Consider the following 18867-nt stretch of genomic DNA (forward strand, 5'->3'; position numbering starts at 1 on the left):
AAATATCTCCAGGGATTGTGACACTATCACTTCCTGGGCAGCCTATTCCAATGTTTGCCACCCCTCTACATAAAGAAATTTTTCCTAACATCCAATCCAAACCTGCCCTGGTGTAACTTTCCGCTGGCCAAGAGGCTGTTTTCTCTTGTCCTGTCACTTGTTACTAGGAAGGAGAGACCAATTCCCACCTGGCTACAGCCTCCTTCCAGGAAATTGCAGGGAGCTGGGCCTCCTCTTCTCCTGAGTGCACAATGCCAGCTCCTGCAGCCACTCCTCAGCAGACTTGTGCTCTGGACCCTCCACCCTCTCTGTTGTCCTTCTTTGGACACACTCCACTGCTTGGGAATCCAAAGAAATATTCTAAGAAAAGCAGTCCTGTAAAAATGGCAGGATGGAGTTCAGAAGTTAATGTCTCTCTGAAATTTCTGATCAAATCTCTTTTAGAGATGGGCAATTTTCTTCCCAGTTCCTCTCCCAGTAGCAATTCTAAAAAATTACTGTGCATGAGAAGTCGGCCTGGATCTTCCCTCTCTGCTACATGACCATCAGTAAATAATGTATGTGCAGAACTAATTAGATCTGCAATCACATCTCAGTAATTCCACTTCCATCTATGCATATATTGAACTAGCACAACATCTCTGGGTCGGATACAGTCTCTTGAGGCTATCTGATGTATCCCTTAATTAAAACTCAGAAAGCACTTCTAATGACAAATATACACAGAAAGGAGCAGAATCAAGATCTCTTCATGGAGCTGTGCCACTTTTGGAGGATGAACATGAGTAAAACAAGCATTAGAGACATATATTTGCCACAGGAGTCAACAGATAAAACTCTGAACACATATGGAACAGACCTGATAAGGTAAAAGGTGACACTTTAGTACTGCCACTTTTCAGAATTCAGAATGGAATTGAACTTTCAGAGCATATCCCCTAAGTTGTTTTCAAGAAATATTCTGGAGTGGCTAACAAATTAATTTTGTATTAGAAATGTCCAGCAAGTGCTGTAGGATAGTCAGGATTATCTACATGCTTTTGAAAGTATTCTTTTTATATGTTTACCACTTAAATAACAAAGAGAGAAAAGGAAATCATTAAATTTTATACTATGGTAAATGTATGGAGTCAGACTCTTCTTTTCCAGTCTTGTTAAACTTTTGTAACAACTACCAAAGAGGTCAAACAAAAATGGCATCTGCAAAGCTATGTGCTCTAGTAGAAACCCATAGAAATGCCAATTAAGTGTAAAAGATCCTCAGAACCACCTGAAAATTGGAGGATCCAAGGACATATAGTTGCCTATTCCTTTTTTCTATTCTTACACTTTCTATCAGTGGGATATTAAAAACCATCTTGGTTTTGTTCCTTTCTGTTATAATAGAGGTGTCTGTGTTAAAATAAAAATAAAGATTCAGAAGCATGTTTTGATTTCACCCAAAACTATAACATGGGACTAGCCATACTCAGTCAGATGAAAGCTCTATCTTAATCATTCTCTGACATTGGACAGTGGTGCACAAACAGGTGAAAATATAGAAAGTAATACAATTATGGAATGATATTTTCCTAGCATAATCAGAAAATAATAATTGTCATTAGCATCTTAACCTCTGGAGATGGGATCTGAAAGCAACATACCCTAACACAGCAATATTAGTAGAAAATTGAATAAGTCAGTTGACTTTGTAGTTTTTTTAATCTGGAAAATTCAGAGACTGTAAAGATCTCAGGCATATTCCAAAATATGCCAAAACTCCCTTCCCTTGGCAAGACAAAAAAGATCTTTCCTTTGCCACCCTGTTTTCCCTCCAGACATGTACAGATTTTTTGTTAGCAGCTACCAGTAAGACTACTTACTTAGAAGCAAGATTTAGTTCTCTCTCTCAAAAAAAAAAAAAAAAAAAAGAAGAAAAAAAGAAAAAAAAAAAGGAAAAAAAAAAAGATATAACCACCACAGAAGTTATTGAACCCGAGCTTTAGTGAAAATTCCCAGAGGAGATATTGCAAAGATCAAAGGCAGGTAAGCCTTATATTTAGTGATGGACAGTTTGATTAACTGAGTTCTCACATGGCACTACTCCTTTTCATTATTCTAAGAGAGGACTATTTCAACACTGCACTCAAATGCCACTGTCATTTCTTTTCCAGGAATACCTTTGCCCAACATTTTTCATCCTCCCTGAAAACCCTCTGAGTCCCAATGCATTACTATTTAACACATAACCTCTCATTTAGATTGCCATAAGCAAGTACATTTGGGTTCCTGGTTAACCACCATCTTAACTGTTTTCAGTGTTTGGCTTACACAGCTGGATACAGAGGTTACTCGAGTCCCTTCTTCCCTCTTTGGACTGAGACCATCACAATTAAGAGAGTTCACCAACTCCAGTATAACTGATCTGCACCTGAGACTCTTAAAAGGCAATTGTAAAAACACATACTTGGTTACCACTAAAAAGAGGAAGAGATTTACTCAGATGGAGATTTCCAAAACATCATCCTTTCCAACACAGAAAAAGTCAGAGATTGTCATTATGAAGGGTTGTTGCTGGATTTTTGGAAAAGACCTATTCAATCTGAACACCTTTGACCTGTTACAATAATAGTTTACCCATTGAACTACATACAAATGTCAATGTATAACACATTTACCTTTACACTAGATATTCTCAGATGTGACATTCACTTCCTGAAGCCTTTTCAAAATCATTACCGATTCCTCCCACAAGAACCTTTTTAAAATACTTGGAGAAAGTCAGACAGATTTGACCTTGATGAAAACAGAGCGGAATTTTGGTTTTTAGGGATTTACATATAACAGCTTATTATTTTAAAGAGTAAGTTCTCTAGAAAGATATTTGTTCTCTAAAATACAGTTTACAGTTTCTATTCTTTTTACCTCTTTCAAGGGACAAGTTTATTTCCTGATATATTTTTATATTTTTCAAAAGACTCATTAAGGGGAGCTCTGTGGGGCTCAGAATGGTGATTCTAAAACTTCAAGCAACAAGAAAAGATTTTTTCCTGTCATTTGTATCATTTTAATAATTTAAAAAAAGGAATGAAAGAAGCTGAGGCTTCATATTTACAATATAGGGATTAGATAATTATGTCTCATCAGATCCTATACATTAATGTTGGGGGGGGGGGTCCTAACAGTATTTGGCAGGAGTAACACGAGTCATATTAGAACCCAGTAATTATATTTTCTTTCAAACTACTGCCTCAGAAACAACAAGGGATAACTAAAGTCTTGTAGACTTCTTTTGGATAAATGAGAAAATTTAATGTCTGGCAAGGAAAGGGCGACTTGCCATTTTCTCTAATAGTGGAGTATATTATCGGTAGCCTCAAAATTTAGCATTGTTTTCCTCCCTACAAAGTATCAAACAATTAATTCCACAAGCTTTGTTTAATTGGAATACTGTAGTACCTACCTAGTAGGCTACCCTTCCCTGGAAATCAATCAAACCATTCATTAGAACCAACACAAAGTAAATGCTCTTGTATGAAAGTTAATCAACATTGGTGAAACAAAACGGCCTTTGTTCGTTCATTTGTTTGCTTGTTTTGAAAACTAAAAAAGAAGATATTGAGATATCTCTACTCATTAGAAAAAGATAAAAATATTGTCCTTGTGTTCAATCTCTGCTAGAGTTTAAGTACCCTTCTTCTCCATGGTCTTTGGATCAGGCTATATACAAACATCCAGAACCAGGATGATGTTTTGATACTTTGCTGCATTGCCTAGAACCAAACTGCACACAAGTAGTTGCTCCACGCGCAGCCTTTGTGCACACATGTGCTGCCTTTGTCTGGATTGCTCAGCTCACTGCTAGTGTGACAAAATGGGAGGCAACAGGATGAAATTTAATGTATTCTCAGAACCCATATCTAGTACTTTGCATAGTACACAGTTCTGGAATAATCCAGCATAGGGAAGAAGCCACACTAAAAGACATAACAAAAGACAGGCTTTTAGAGGCAGCAAACAGAAACATCAGATACAGACATAAAAACTATTTCTACTTCCTAGTTGAAGGTGCTCCATGCTTACAATTTCCTGCCCAAATTTAGAATTTATTACAGCAGTCTGATGTGGAAAACTTACAAGACTTGGGGTTTGGTTTGGACAGATTTAAGATTTAATCTTAAATCAGATTTAAGATTTACTATTTTTGCTTCAAAATGGAGGATGGACTAGGAATCTTATAAGGGAGATGTGTGCTTTTATGAGGCTTCTACTGCTAGTCTCAACTGAAACAAGAAAAAGTAAGCTGAGGGAAAAATACTTGAGGAGAAAACATGCAAAAAAGAACATTTCACATTCTGCAAAATATATGGTCCAAGTTTCTTTTGAAAGAAAAATCAGAGATCATACAGGTAAAGTATTTTTTTCCCCAGCTCTAGCACTAAAGAGAGGCAACTTAGGAAGAGATATTTTATTTAAATAAACAAAGCTACAGGAATGAATCGTGCGTAACACAATTTAAAATGACAACACATTTCTTCAAAAGAATACTATTGAGCCACACAAAATCCTGATGCGAAAAAATCAGATCATTTGCAGATTCATAAACTGCCTGCAAATCACAAAAATACTCATGTTTTGATAAGTCAGCATCAGGATCAATACAAAAAAACACCACAGCTATGATATGGAAATTATTGAAGAACTACTAGAATCTGCCTGAAGAAGGAGTGGGTGCTGCAGCCCCAGTTGCAAGGCAATAAAGAGAAGATGTCACCAGTTTTCTTAATGTAACAAAACTGTGTTTACTAAATGTTGCCCAATATATATATGCAGTTGTTCATCACAGTTTCTTGTCAATGTATGACTCCGTTCCCTGGACCTCATGTTACCATGTTCACGTAAAATAACATGGGCTGCTCGTGCCCAAATCAATGCTGAAGTTAAAGCAGTCTTCTGGAAGTAAAGAAAGCAACACCAGAAGCCTAGAAAGTGATCCCTGAAGTTACTGAAAAGGATTGGTAACCTGCCAATCAGTATCTTCTTTCACCAACACCCTGTCTCGGGCCAATGGAGGCCTGCACCTATCAGTGTGCTTTACTCATTTGCGGTTGGAGCAGGAAAAAGTGAAAAGTAAGTGAGAGAGAACCTCAGCACTAATTACAGAGTCATAGAATATGCTGAGTTGGAAGGGACCCCCAAGCTTCATCGAGTCCAGCCCTTATCCCTGCACAGGACATCCCCAAGAGTCACACCATGTGCCCAAGAGCATTGTCCAAATGCTCTTGAGCTCTGTCAGGATTGGTGCTGTGATGTCTGACTGGGGGAGTCTGTTCCAGTGCCCAGCCACCCTCTGGGTGAAAAACCTTTTTCTCATACCCAACCTCAACCTCCCCGACTCAGCTTCATGCCGTTCCTTCAGGTTCTGTCACTGGTCCCAAGAGTGTAGAGATCAGTGCTTGCCCTTTCTCTTCCCCTCTTGAAGATGTTCAAGGTCACAATGAGATCTCCCCTCAGCCTCCTCTTCTCCAAACTGAACAGACCAAGAGACCTCAGTGACCCCTCATATGGCTTCCCCTCAAGGCCCTTCACCATCTTAGTTGCCCTCCTTTGGACATTCTCCAATAACTTAGCATCTTTCTTAGATGGCAGTGACCAAAACTGCACACAGTGTTCAAGGAGAGAATTCAATGTAATTCTCCATCTGAAAAATCCTTCAACTGAAAGGCATGGATTACAAAAAGCTAAGATTTATAAAATATCCTTTTTTTTTCTATTTTGTCATTTGAATGAGACCCCAATAGAGCAGTGGCTGGGTGAATGGCACAAATTACCACAACTTTGAAGAAAGAGCTTACCTTTGGTTCAGCATTTAGGGATTTAGACCAGTCTTTAATGCACAGATGAAGATCCCTCATGCTTAATAACAATTTATATGATGAGATCATCAGCTTCAATGCTCACAGCATTAATGTTTTGAAGTGGTGAAAGTTTAAGCACTTTAAGCATAATGGGGAAACAAAGCAGTAGCCTAAATAGCTTTCAGGATTAAAACTGGAGTGTTTTAATAAATTCATACAAGGCCACGCTGTCTCTTGAGAGCCATTGTCTCTGGATAGCCTAACACCCTAAGCAATCTGAAATCATCCAGGTGTTAGATGACTCAGGGATACAAAGCTTTCTCAGGATTCATAGTTTTCTGAGAAAGATGTGCAGCAGTCTCATATGTATTTTACTGTGTGTCTGATTTAAGTAGTGACACAGCAGACCTAACCTCACTTTAAAAATTGTTCTGACACTGACATGTCTTGTCACTGACATGTCATCCTCAAAGTTGAACAATGTGGAGTGCAGGGGTTAATGCTATTCTGGCATCATAATTGTTGATTTATTTCTGTACAAAATGTTATTGTTGTCCAGAATAAGACAGAGCATCATGATCTGAAAAGGCTGCAAACAAAAACGTTTTTGTCTAAAATTTCTTTTTAATGACCTAGTAAAATCAACTGAGTATTATATAGGTCAGCATTACATGATTTGGCATTAATGTTAAATGTGACTAAAAAAATCCCATGGAAACAAGAATCAAAGTTGTTTTGCAGGCAGTGCATTTTTCTTACTGAAGGCATAATAGCCATCCTTAGGGTTTGGATATTTTAGTTGATTTCGAAAAGGAAAAGCAAAAAGAATAAAGAGAGAAAGAGAGAGTCAGTTATGCTTTGACCTTAAAGAACAAGATTAATGAGGTGCAGTGAACAATGAAATGAAAACATTCCGTTTGGGCCAAGAAGTTACTTCTTAACTAGCACAGTTAGGCAAAGGTGTGATCATTTTTAAGATTTCAAACAGGATGGAGAGTGAAAGTATCCAATATTTTCAATGGGTTTTTTCCCCTTTGTTTTGGATTAACTAAGCCATTTTATCTTGCTATTTTCACATGTTTACATAAGAATCTGCTTGGTTTATTGTAAGGCAATTTTAAAAATAAAAGGTTTTAGAGATTCCTACTTCTTCCTTTCCATAGGCCTGTCACTTCATTTTCATTTTTTAAAATATAAGGTGAGATACTTCATCTATCTAAAAACAACTTGTTTTTTCTTAAAATGACAAGAGATTTTTGCAGAAGAGTTACTCTTTTTTAAAGTTCAGCTGCAAGAAAGTAATTTTTAAGTAGAAAAACTATAGCTGAAGAGTTTTCAAGGAACTTTTTAGCAGATCATGACAAAAATAAGCCACATGCTACCCCAAGAATTTATATCATGTTGACTACATAAAAACATTCTAAATAATGCAACATTTATAGTGCCTCAATGTATCATTTAATGGCTGATTAAAAAAATATTTCCACTTATTGTTTGGATTCATTGCAGTCTTTAGCAAATCCAGATGCATTACACTATTTTTTACCTATTCTCCCTCTTCCCTAAAGTTCTTGCAAAGAAGAGAAAGAAAGCTCTTCTGATGGAATTTATATTTTCCATGCTTTCTACTTAGAGAGGAAAAATATTTGAATCCTGTCTGGACATCAAATTTCTCTTTGCTATTTGTGAGTGTACTGCCACCTATTAGTATAGCACTTATTTTTTGAGGAGGAAAAAAGAACAACAAACTTTGTAAAGCTACTTCACTAATTTGAAAACCATGCAACGTGATCTGATTTTCATTCTGAATAGGAACTTAAGACTAACAGGAACTTTGTAAATATCTTTGTATACACTTCCAGTTCAAGATAAAAGGGCGTCTAGATTAACAATGGCTGTAGGCAACAGGTCAAGGATGCCTCTTCAATCATGCTCTGCTGAAAAGCAGATGCCCAAGAAAGCACAGAACACCTAAAATCTTAGAATGGTTTGGGTTGGAGAGGACCTTAAAGATCATCAAGTCCCAACCCCCCTGTCACAGACACCCCCCTTGCACAAGATCAGGTTGCTCAGAGTCCCATCCAGCCTGGCCTTGAGCACTGCCAGGAATGTGGCATTCACAGCTTCTCTGGACAATCTGTTCCAGCCTCACCACCTCCACAGTAAAGAATTTCTGCCTACTATTGGATCTGAACCTTCTGTCTTTCAGCTTGAATCCATTCCCCCTTGTCCTGTCACTACATGCCCTTGTAAAAAGTCTCTCATCACCTTTCTCGTGGGCTCCCTTCAGGTAATAAAAGGCCACAATTAGGTTACCCTGGAGCTGTCTCTTTTTCAGACTGAACAATCCCAACTCTCTCAACCTTTCCTCATAGGAAAGGTGTTCCATTCCTCTAATCATCTTGCTAGCCCTCCTCTGAAATTACTCCAACAGGTCTGTGTCTGTAGATAAAACACTCCCTGAATACTGTTTCAGATTTGAGTAATTTAAAGATTGGAGTTTTGGGTTTTTCTCTGTTTAGTTTTTTAACCCTTACAGCCCTCATCCTGAAATTTCATTCTGATCTCTAAAGGTCATCTCAGAACAAGTAATTTACATGTAAACTTTGGATCCTGTTTCCACCATACATTGCTTTACACTTATATTGAATTTCACCTGCCATTTTACCATTTTAACCCAGCCACACAGCCTCATAAGGCTCTCCTGCAATTTTCTCAACAAACTTCCTTGTTTACTTTAGTGTAATTCGAAAAATGAATTGTAACATTGTTCAGTACCTTTTCTGGTTCAGTTATATATGTGCTCAATAGCACAGTTCCCTACAGAACATCATCAGTAACTTCTCTATGACAGGAGGCAGTGATTGACACCTATTGTCTTTTCTACCTTCTGGCAATTTATATAAAGACATTCATTGTTATAGCTTATTAATGCCTTTTTTCTTTAATTTTTTTTTATTATGAACCTCACAAACTGTCTTTTAGAAATGCAAGTATTATGTTACAAGTGGAGTAGTGGAGTTTATCAACTGGAACTGCTTGTCCCCATTGCTGCTGATGTGAGTTTGTGAGGTGGACCTTTTTTTAATTATTTGTATTTTAAACTAAAGCCAAGTACATGGCCCCATGGCTCCCATCTCTTACTTCTATAACTTTCCTATTTTATTTCCTTTTCTGTTGACTACAGACAGATTTACATTTATCTCTCAAGATTAACATCCTGTATTTCCCATGATCTCTTCTGGAGCCCTTTAAAAGTCCTTAAAAACTCTTAAAAGCCTGGTGTCACATTTGCCATCTTCCAGGCTTCCAGCACTCTTAGAAAAGAGCCACCATACCACAGCTCACAATTCTCACAATTGCACTGCTTTACCCCTAACTTCAATTACAGTGTTAGGTCACCACTAACTCCAACTATTTGTTCCATAACCTCTTCTTATAAACATTTCAATTCCATAAAACAGTCTCTGATGTGTCCCTGACCAAGATTATTTCAGCTCTGAGCTCTCTGCCTCCCCTCCCCTTTCATGCTGGAAGTGAATGCATGGTTTTAGCCTGCTTATGTCTTTAAAATATGGTTTCCCAGTGATCTACGTAAGCTGGAAAAGATCCCATTGAAATCAGGGAAAGCTTATATAAAGCTATACAACCACAAACCAAGATCGAGTTTGGCCTCTAGAGCTGTGGTGTTTGCTGCTCCCAAGCTGTATAGGGTTGCTGTATTGCATGAGAGCTTGTGTCCATATAGATCACACCACGACTCCCACAGCACTGACCCCATCTGCTCCAGGTGTAACAGGATCTAAATGGAGCAGAGGGACATGGAAAGGGAGAGAAGAAAAGAGGCATAATCACCAATATTGTGTAACTCCAGGTATTTTTAGCAGCTATATAGATATCAAAATCCCTTTTGAAACTTTCTGAGCTCTTGACCTCCTTGACTTGCAGTGCCAACGAATTCTTCAGATCACATCTTGAATGAAAATGCGACTGGTGGCCAGAAACATTACTAAGCAGAACAGTCCCATCAGTTATAATTCAATAGGTACAGTCCTGCTGCTCAACCATTGACATCTCTATTTCTTTTATACAGGTATTTGGCTGCAACATTTCTCTGGAGCAAGGTTAAATACAAAGGACAGGGTTTTGAACATTTGACTTCTTAGGGTATTTAGCTGGAAATCCCTCGTTCCTTATGGCACCTGCAGATCTCAGCATTCCTTTTTACTTTCAGATTTTTTCCTAAATCCAACTTTGCCTTCCCACAGGTGAAACATTTCATCTTAGTTTTATTCACTCTGCATTTTTACAATCCATTAGCTTGCTTTCTGTCAATTATCAACAGGCTTTTTACATCTCTTAGTGCACAAATCAGTGCAGAGGAAATGTCACCAAAATTTCTAGAACAGGGAGACATCTAAAGGAATGAACAGATTCTCTAAGGAAAAGAGCCATTTGAGGAATGCTTTTAGAAAGACCAGAATGTGACCAAGCTGATAATATAATATAGGTACAGCTGCTAGCTTGTGACTTTTAATACAGAAATGAGAACATGAATTAATTTCCTTGATCATACTGTTTCAATCTAAGGAAACCTGCAATAATTTACATAATTCCCATCTCCTCTCTTTCTGTAGGCAATTTAGGACAATGTGTAATGCTTTTAATCAGTCTTTTATTAGTATCCTAAAAATGAAATCTTCCAAAAACAGGTTGTGAAGCAATATAAACTCATGTACAATTAGCTCAGTTTAAAAATGTTTTCTCCTAATGGGATTATGTTCTGTAAATGATCTTGTTTCTATGGCAACTGCCACAAAAACCACACTGTGTTTTCAGTTCAATAGCAACTACTGCACCTGTGTACCAACCTTTCTTTCTGTGGTTTTTGTTTTTGCTTCTCAGACAGTGGTGTGGAAGCAAAAAAAATATGTATGACCTAGAAAAGTTCAGGCATTGTTTCAGCTGCACTTGCAGGTACTATTGTTAACCATACTTCTCTCCTATTTTCTTGGAATTAAGTTCAAATTATCTGTATTCACCAAGCTGAAAAAAACCATCCCAAAACTATTGATGGAAGTATGTGTGCATGTGTCTGCAGGGAAATAGAAAAGCACACTACTTAGTTTGCATGGCACCCTAGAAAAACGGGCAGGTAATTTGCACAACGATAAAAAATTAACTTAGAAGGCTGTGACCCATATCAGTAAAAGCCAGCAATGAACAATTCTGTGTGGCCACATAGCTGTCTATAAAAACAGTCATATGAAAAGCCTTTTTCAAGCTTCTCCTTTCCACTCAAGCCAAGGAGACATCAGAGGCATCATTTCCATATATTTTCTTGAGAATGGATGCTGGAAACACAAGAGAATGAGAAATTATTTTTAATGTTATCTAAAGTAAGGTGAGGTAAAAATAGCTCCTTTTTATTTTTAAATGTGTGGCTGAGTCTCATTTGGAGTCAGTTGCACTGACTTAAGTGACAGAAGTGAATGTCAAGCTCAAGAAAGAAATGTTGATGAGGAGAAAAAAAAAAGCTACCTGGCAAAAGTGGAATTTATCACTAGAAAATATCACATAGGTACCCCCAGAAAAGTGTAAATCCAATTCCCCACCTAACTTTTTCTCTCTGAAAAAGAAAAATATTTTTCTCTCTGAAAAATAAAAAAAAAAAATCAAACAACTTCAAATTCCCTCCTGAAGGAAGAGATGATGCTGCACTTATAATTTTGAGGGGCAGTCAGACACAACAGTGATGGATGCTGAGTTTGAACACCAATAAGATTGAGTTCTGTCCCTCTAGCACCAATTACCATTTCTGCCTTACCAAAAGCTTAATATTCCTATACTGTCTCAACAGGAAAATTATGCCCTTTGTTTTTGCAGGAAAGTAAACATAAATCAACATGCTATTTGCAGACTGAAATCCCTAAACAAGGTGTACAACAATTTCTTCAAAAGACATCCTAGGCAAAAGAAGGTCAAAACCAGCCAACTTTGCTGGAATACAAGAATGTCTAGCCTGTTCAGAGAAGAATAGGGAAAAAGGGAATTACCAGATGTTACTCAGTGGAATATGGCATGATGCACTGTGTTGAAGAGAAGAGATGGATTCAAAACAGCTAGAAGAGACATTTTATCTAGCAGTCTTGAGAGAGAGCCTGAAAGTAAAATTCTATTATCAATGTGACCTCTCAGCAACAGCTACATCTCAAAAAATGCCTTCATATTCCTTTCTTCACACACAATATACTCCTTGCACCATCTCCCTAGTCACCACTGAGGCACCAGGAGTGTGAAGAATTTGCTCTTATGCATGAATTTATAAACACCAGCCATCCTTCCCTTTCTAGTGTATAACTCAGATTCTTCTGCTTAGTTGCACAGAATACATTCTCTTTGTCATAGATTGACAAACCACTTTCACTCAAGTAACAAGCCATAGGACAAAAGTCCCTCAACCTGAGTACAGAGAATTAAGCCCTACCACCAAAAAGGAAGAGAGAAGTAGAGATACAAGAATTACTAATTTTTTTTGGTTCCTTTCTATTCTAAAGCTAATGGAAAAGATGTTTCCTATTACCTGGAGTATTACCTATTTTTTCTCACTACATGTGAAAAGAAAAACATAGAATGGTCCTAAATGATAACCTCAGACTTTAATATAACCTGAGCTCACTACAGTTTTTCATCTGCTGACTGAGGCCTAGTGTTAAAGTGTTAAAAAAAATAATTATTGCTATGAAATGACAGTTAAAACATCTTCTTTGGATGGCAACAGGTAGCCATCCACTTTGACTTACTAGTCAGAGGCAGGCCAAATTTTCAAATGACACTATAAAGGGGGTGATCAGCTTTATTCACATACACGAATCCTATTGAGTAACCTACACTAATAGAAAACAATTGCATGAGATAGTGACTTATTCTGGCCATCCACTAATATGTGAGCAATGGTCATCATCTCTATGGTGACATTCATTAAGACAGAAAATGATTTGCTGCCAGGGATTACTGCTCAGCTATTCCCAATATTTTTAGACAATGGCAAATGGGGGACATTTTTTCCCAAGAAATGAAAGAGAAAAAAAGACAAAGACACAGGACAAAGTGAAATTCTGCATGCTGGGGTCATTAAGTTTTCATTGTGTGCATTAAACATTTATGAATAAACTAGAATGTAAACAGTGATGAATAAAAGAAAGACTGTTTTGTTTTTACCATTTTTATTTAACTCTCAGACAAGATATTATGTTTCTGAAATATTTAATTTAGAGATTCTTGATAGTCTCTTCAGTTATAAAATACCAAATTGTAATTAGATCGTGAGACTTAGCTAGCTGGACTGAAATGCCAAAAAAATAAAGGTTATTTAATCATCAGAGTAATAACAGTTCCACTCTGAAGAGGGCTCTTGTACAGTTTGCTCAAGCCAAATCAAACTATAGTGATTCTTGAATACAAAATACTGCAGGATCAATATTCAGAGTCATGCAACTATCAGAAAACCTGGGCTTTACTCAAAGCATTTTCCAGGACATATGAGAAAACCCTGAGGTCATTGCCTGGTTCTGACCTGCTCCCATTTTTGTATGTGTTAAGGAACATACATTGTTGCATGTTCCTTAACAAATACAAAAAATCTAAATCACTAATCTCTAAATCTCTCCATGGAAGAGATGGTTTTCCAATATCCCACAGCCAGCACTGTCCCTGCTGCCTCTCAGAAATCTGCCCACAGCCTGCTTGTGCCCGGGAGCTGGAGACAGCACCATGCTCGCACAGAAAGCTGTCCTTGGAAATAAATTACTTATGGCACAACACAATTGAATCTGTTTCTGAGGTTAATCCATAATGACACAAATGGCTGGTTTTGCCTGGGAACTCACTGTGTTAAGCAAGTGCTGATCTTCCTGGGAGAGGGAAGTGAATCTTGCTGACTCACCAATGCAAGCGTGGGGTTGGAAGGAAGATTGGAAATGACCCTGAAAAATGAAAGCCTAGGCAGAACAGCCCTCAAGGATGAAAACTCAGGGACATATCTGGAGGCAAAATTTGGTTCATGATAATTATAAATGCCTTTGTAAGTGAAAAGTCACTCCATAATAAGATTAGTTCTGACAATCTGAAAAACATGTTGGCTATATTAAGAGCGGACTGAGAACAATCCCAGGCAGGTGTCTATAAGCCATCAGTATCTATCTAGAAGGCACTAATAATCCAAAATGAGCACAGAAGGTAACAATATAATTTGGAGACTGCAGACAACCAGAGAAGACAGCATAGAAGAGTGAGAAATAGGCTTCATAAGCCTTACAAGGTCTGCACTGACCCCTCTGACAGCTATTCATTCAGCTTGCTCTAAATTCAAATTATTGAATATCACATAATCAAATATATGTTATAATTATTTATAAATTAGGCTTCCATCAGAGGAAAGCTATTCTTATTTCCCAGCCATATGAAAAAAAATCCCAAACCTGTAAGATGTGCCAAAGAGATAAGCTGAACTTTCATGAAGCATTTCTTCCACAGGAACTACATCATGTGCAATCTGATCAGAAAACAAAGAACCTGATCTCATTGTGCACAGTTGTAATTGACCCCAGCTGTGTGCTCTTTTAAAGACATAAAAACAGTATGAAACTATTGTATAGTATTTCCATATATATTTTCAGTTCAGAAGCACTGAAATGTAAGAACAGTTTTCTCTATAGGCAGACCAATACAGTGCCCTTTTTCTACACTGTGACCTTCCTTTTTGATATCAGAACCAACTTTAAATTCCTATTTTTAGACAAAATTACCATTAATTTTATTAAAATAAAAAGTACAACTGACATTTTCAAAACAATAATTTTTAAAAAACATTCTCATAGTGCCTCAGAGAAATCCTAAAAAGTTTACACAGTTTGTCTTGAAAACCAGAGGCAAATGTAGACATACACCTGAGCTCTGCTTTTCTAGACACCAGCTGGAAGTCTGAACTTCAAAATTCATCACAAAACCAAACACCAGGTTGTTGACAGTTCTGGGATTGATCTGTCACTTTTGGCTATGTAGAAAACATTGACTATACCCAGTGGAACAGATTATCCCACAGTCCCAGCGGTGGTGGTTCTGGCCTAGGACACAGGAAAGCGTTTCTAATCTTCTGTCCTACAGACACTATAGTTCTTTACATGAAGTAGTTTGAAGACTATTCTGTATTTGCCTATGACCTCTCCTTTCTTTCTTATCTACCCCCCTTCAGTCAAATCTTCCTTACTTTTGTCTGGAAGAAGCTCCTTAGAAGCAATTGTAAGGACATTTCCATAAAAAAAAAAAAAAAAAAAAAAAAAAAAAGTCAATATAATGATCTGGTTTTCCAGAAAAATATTTACCATCTATAAAAATGGTCCCCAGACACCTAGTTACAATTCTCCCAGGAGAGAATCATCAGCATCAGCAAAATCTCAGCTCTGTCCAGCCCTGACTTCTGAGAAATGTGGACTCTGGATCTTTTCAAGCAATGAATAGAAAGGAGAGACTAACAACTGACAGGCACACGTTCCCTCAAAAAAAAGGAATAAAACCTCAGAAAGTTTATTTATCTCTCTGCATCCCTGAACCCTAACCATAGTACCTGCATGTGCTGCACATTACTGCCCCACCACCTCTGCAATGTGTCAGGGAGGACTTGGATCATCTGTGATGGACGTCGGCGCGCATCCCGCCAAGCATCTGACAACGCGATCTGCGCAAGCTGCTCGTGATTGACGCCAACCTGCTACGAGTCATTTGTCACCAACAAACTGTTCTTAACAGTGTGTTTGATGTATTTGATAGGAACTGGGAGGGGAAAATAATAATTTAATAATGCAACATGTCAGACCTAACTGTTTTATTCAGTAGGAAAGCTGTGCTTTTGTCATATATGTCGCTGGATTAAGCCGAAACAGCTAAAGCTCTGGTCTAGAGCAATGTTTCAGTAATGCATTAAGTGGTTCCAGTTGTGTTGAGAAGGGAAAACACAAAGGATTATTTCTTTTGCTGCCTTAATCTAAGACCAACCTGCCCTTCCTATCATGTTGATGCAGTGGCAAGCAGGGCAGTACCTCGTGCGGGACAGCTGCTCTCAGCACTGGCTGAAATCCTGCCAGGGCAGTGAAGAAAACAATTTGCCCAGTGGTAATTTCATCACAGCTAAGACACTGCAGGAGCCAGGAGCCCCTGCTTGGGTAGAAGTGCTTTATGCAACTGATGAGAGGTACAGTGGTCAGTGCCAGGCTGTGTGCTGCCAGCATCATATGGAATTGTGCTTCCTTGATTGCTCTGACCTTCTTCATGAAGGGAAGATGTCACATGCCCACCTTGGCACCTTGTTTGGCATGTAAAAGAGTGAGGAATTGGTGAAGGAGGCCATAGCCCCAGCACCTGAATCAGTCCACTTCCCTCTCAGTTGCTGCTGCTTTCTGTCCATCTAGCAAAAGGAAACCAAAAACCAAACAAGACTCCAGAGAGAAGGGATCATTTGTAGGCTTCACTGATTGAAAGGTCTGAAATATTAACCATATTTTTAACTATTTCAACTATTTTAGAAGTCTAAAACACCCAAAAAACCCATCAAGGACAACATTTCAAACTAACAGATGACATGAAAGTATTTTTGCCATTTGAAAGTCATAAGGGGTGTTGAGGTGATGGGCATCCACATCTGGTGGCACCTGTTTATCCCAGTAGCTCAAATTCCATTAAAATGTAAATTGTTAATGAAGAGACTTCTGAAGGTTCTCCACCTGAGTACCTCTGTCATTTTGTCTTGGGGAGGAGAGGGAAGTGAAACCCAAGTTTTCAAGAACCCCTTCACAGCAACCACTCCATCTTGCCAATGAACAGCAACAAACACTGAATTGTCACCAAGTAATAAGAATTGAAAAGCCCTGGCCACAGCCACAACTTCTCAGAGAATTGTATTGTGGGTAAGAAGCTGTTTTTTCTCAAGCTGACACAACAAACTCAGCTTTACCCATGCTGCAACATGAGTCCACCATAGGCTACAGAAACCACTCAAAAGCTGGGAAAATAAATAAATGGTTATGTCTGCAACCTACTCTGCACTGCTGCAGCTACACTGACATCAACTCTTTTGTTATTTAAAAGAGTTCATTATTTTGGTATTATTATACTTATTTAAAGTTGGTTGAGCCAAGAATCACAGTCCCATTTTCAGCTGCAGCACACACAGTCTCTCCACTTAAAAATTAATCTCAAGGTCTCCATCTTACTGTCTTTTCATATCTGCTTCAGTTTTAGCAATTTAATCTTTCCAAACACCTTTCTCCTGTTTTGGAGAGATCTTTTGCTCATAAGGATTTTAGGGTTTTTTTTTGGTTTTTTTTAAATGATCCATTATTTCTGGCAGTTAAATTTGTCATTTTACTTCTCTGGGTTGGTAACTATAGTGTAAGTAACACTCAGGAAAAGACAGGTGCTCAGTTCAGTGTTCCCAGGCTGAGAATGCCTTGGCTCCTCCAAACAAAGAAAGCTTCTTCTGGAGGTGGAGCATTTAATGGGCCATTATCTGAAATTATTAACCACTAACAAATACCACCTCATTCTCCTCCCAGTTTCAAAGTTATAATCTAGTACATTCAAGAACTGGAAGTTAGATACCTTTGCTGACAATTTGTACAGCAAAAAAAATAGTATATGACAGGCAATTGTGAATTCTAACTCTGTAACCATACTCAGGAGGCCTTAGAAATATCTCATGAGATGGAATCTCAAGTAGCTATTATTTAAAGCATCTTTTATTTTCTAAATGCCACTGAAGCAAGCAAAGATTCTCATAATAGCAATAGATCCTGGGTGAATTTTTTTCTATGGGGTAGAAGAGGATAATGTACATTAAATTCCAGTAAACACAGGGGAACAGTTGCTCTGAGAGACACCAGATTGAGGAACTGTGTGGCATGACACAAGATCAGTAAATATCAAGATTTGGGGTCAGGCTGTATTTGCTAGAATGCCTACCTGAGCCACATATGTCCATCCTATCAGTAAATCTAGAACAGTTTTCCCAGGAAATATTAAGGAGGTTTCTACTGAAATGAAACCCTAGCTGTGGGAGATGATATGCTAAGCTAGAGCAGCTAGTGGTTTTGTAGACATCTTCAAAGTGACAATTCGTGGCCACAGGTGATGTTTATCCTTCTGTTTCATATAAATATCAACTGTCTCTTGCACCTGTGTAGGCTTTTACTCGTAACCAAACTGAGTTCTGCTGCTCAAGAAATGCCACATCTCTTTTTTGGCACTTTTACAAAGAAATATTGTAATTCACTTTACTCTGCCCTTCTTTGTGGACTATCAGAAAAAAAAAAAAATAAACCACAAAAAACACCCTGGTATTCACATGCTACAAACTATGTCCTTTGACCATCTAAGAGTTAGGGAGCTACTCAAATTTAGTCAGACAGGCTCTTCCTACTGTCATAAGGAAGAAACAGGTACATAAGACCATTCTTTCCCCCTTAAGACAACATAAAACATAACTGGGCTGAGGATAACTTTCCTATCGCAAGTACTCTGGACTTAATTGTTTTTGTCCAGAGAAAATAAGCAATACTGAGTTTTTAGTACGCAAGACTACTAATTTCAAGGTTCTCCTCACTTTGTTGAGTAAGTTGTTCTAATTTATCTAGCTGCCACAAGATCCTGCTGTTGTAAGGCAAGTTGCCCTCCAGGTTTTTAATACATCACAGACCATGCAGTTCTAAAAGCCAAGAAAAGCACTGCTTTCAACCATTTCCCTACTAAATTATGCATTTATTGTAAATAAATAACTTTTGGGGAACTTGACAAAATACTGTGGGTTTTTTCTACCACTGAGGCAAGGTTATATCTATCAATTATTATATAAGGAAAATGAAAATTTTCAGTTCCTGCGTGTTTGTCAGACTTAAATTAAAAAGTTATCTCTTGACTATTACAGCTGCTGGTACTTCATATGCTCAGGCATACTTAGAGAAGCACCTGAAAAGAAATC

At 37.9% G+C, this 18867-nt stretch overlaps 1 long non-coding RNA gene across 1 annotated transcript in view; it reads right to left on the bottom strand.

Annotated features, from left to right (window-relative positions):
- Positions 1-242: 242 nt before the first annotated feature.
- Positions 243-18867, bottom strand: part of LOC139591258 (uncharacterized) — a 266401-nt gene continuing 247776 nt past the window's right edge. Inside the window, exon 11 of the long non-coding RNA XR_011679591.1 lies at positions 243-375. This is a non-coding gene — a long non-coding RNA (uncharacterized lncRNA). The remainder of the gene's footprint in view (positions 376-18867) is intronic.

This window comes from Agelaius tricolor, unplaced genomic scaffold (genome assembly GCF_023055355.1).
Source record: "Agelaius tricolor isolate 1412-34295 unplaced genomic scaffold, bAgeTri1.0.p SCAF_6, whole genome shotgun sequence".
Classification (NCBI taxonomy): domain Eukaryota; kingdom Metazoa; phylum Chordata; class Aves; order Passeriformes; family Icteridae; genus Agelaius; species Agelaius tricolor.